The following is a 2,500-nucleotide window of genomic DNA, read 5'->3' as shown; positions in this document are numbered from 1 at the left end:
TATATATATATATATATATATATATATATATATATATATATATATATATATATATCAATCATTACTTGCTAAGCTACAACCCTAGTCGGAAAAGCAGGATGTTATAAAACTGGGAAAAATAGCCCAGTGAGGAAAGGAAATAAGGAAAAACTACAAGAGAAGTTTATATATATATATATATATATATATATATATATATATATATATATGAATATATATATATATATATACATATATATATATATATATATATGAATATATATATATATATATATATATATATATATATATATATATATACATATATATATATATATATATATATATACATATATATATGAATATATATATATATATATGAATATATATATATACATATATATATGAATATATATATATATATATATATATATATATATATATATATATACATATATATATATGAATATATATATATGAATATATATATATATATATATATATATATATATATATATATATATATATGAATTGAAAAATTCAAGTGACTTTGAGTCACGTTTCATCCCACAACCTTACGATATACATACTGTGTATATATATATATATATATATATATATATATATATATATATATATATATATTATATATATATATATATATATATATATATATATATTATATATATATATATATATATATATATATATATATATATATATATATATATATATATATATATATATATATTATATATATATATATATATATATATATATATATATATATATATATATATATATATATATATTATATATTATATATATATATATATATATATATATATATATATATATATATATATATATGACTGAATTTTTTCAAAGGACCCCATAATCACTTACGTTCATTTGGCATTTTAAATCCTTTTCTTTTCAAGCAGAAAACTTTCTCACTAGAAAGCATAATCAAATGGCAAACGGTGTTTGTTTATAATATGGAGCAATATTTATCATCGAGTCGCCTCAACTCTACCCTGTGGCGTGCTGCCATCTATGAATCTTTTTAGGAACGAAAAATATTGGATGGCAATATATTCATCGGGTAACAATCATTAACCTATGATTAATTATACCGGGATTCATGCGAGTATTTTAATGTAATGTGTAACTGGTACGAATATCTTGATGTAAAATGTAATGGCATGAATATTTTGATGTAATATGTAGGCTAATTAATACGCATATCTTAATATGACGTGTGAAAGGTAATGCATATTATATGTCTATATTATTTTAAGTCAAATTTGCGGAGAAACGCGATTAGTCTATAAGGTTACTCTAGGCTACCTTCGTTTGTCAAACCTTTTAAATTACATGATAATTTTATAGCGTATGAATTATCATTTACCTGTGTTTAAATGTGCCTATAGGCTTATACATCATATCTGTATCATGTCTTTTGTGGATATAGGTAACGTTAGCCTACTACATATATCTTGTTATAGCCTCTGTACCATGCTCTTCCACTATCTTGGGTTAGAGTTTTCTTGCTTGAGGATACACTCGGACACACTATTCTAATTTCTCCTCATGTTTTGTTAAAGTTTTTATAGTTTATATAGGAGATATTTATTTTAATATTCTTAAAATATTTACTTTTTCCTTGTTTCCTTTCCTCACTGGGCTATTTTCCCTGTTGGAGCCCCTGGGCTTATGGCATTCTGCTTTTCCAACTAGGGTTGTAGCTTACCAATAAATAATAACAATAATAATAATAATAATAATAATAACTGCTTCCACAACTAAGAAAGGCTCGTTTACTTCAAAGAGTCCGAACCTACCATTCCTCCCTCCACCTAACCCAATATAGGATGTTGTGGAGAACCTGGCATTGAAAAACTCTTAACCTAACCAGTGGATCAATTCGATACATTTACAAACAAATGTCATTGTGAAAGATATCATTGTTTCTGTAACTTCATTTACAGTGGAAGTGTTGTGATATATTGTCCGAATGGCTTTAATGTTGTTGTTCTTAAAATCTTATAATTTGGTTGCTATTAGCTTCTCGTGTAGTTCATTTATTTCCTTTCCTCACTAGGCTATTTTTTCCTGTTGGAGCCCTTGGCCTTGTAGTATCCTGCTTTTCCAACTAGGGTTATAGCATCATCATAATAATAATAATAATAATACGTAATAATAATAATAATAAAGCTTTATCACAGAAATTGTATACATACTTAGGGCTTCTCCATAAAAATAAAATAATAATCAATTAACATAGCACTGCGTAATTCTATTGGTTTGTGATGTGGTACAGCCAATTTGAGCAACTATTTTCATTGCAGAAACGGCAAAATTGTTGTGATGTCTTATAGCCTAACTTCTCTTAACCTAACCTAACGAGGGACAATCCTACCTTATCAGTCTGGCTCACATGGGGTTTGATAATTATCTTCATTACAAAGAGCGGCAAATCTACATAGATGTACTGTATCCAAACTAACGGGTTTTTTTA

The 2,500-nt window shown here is 25.2% G+C and overlaps 1 protein-coding gene across 1 annotated transcript in view; it reads right to left on the bottom strand.

Annotated features, from left to right (window-relative positions):
* The window catches only part of LOC137621598 (dipeptidase 1-like), a 133,812-nt gene that overhangs the window by 65,189 nt on the left and 66,123 nt on the right, over positions 1–2,500 (bottom strand). The window lies entirely within an intron of this gene.

Source organism: Palaemon carinicauda, chromosome 28 (assembly GCF_036898095.1).
Source record: "Palaemon carinicauda isolate YSFRI2023 chromosome 28, ASM3689809v2, whole genome shotgun sequence".
Lineage (NCBI taxonomy): Eukaryota > Metazoa > Arthropoda > Malacostraca > Decapoda > Palaemonidae > Palaemon > Palaemon carinicauda.
This window is presented reverse-complemented; position numbering and strand designations above follow the sequence as displayed.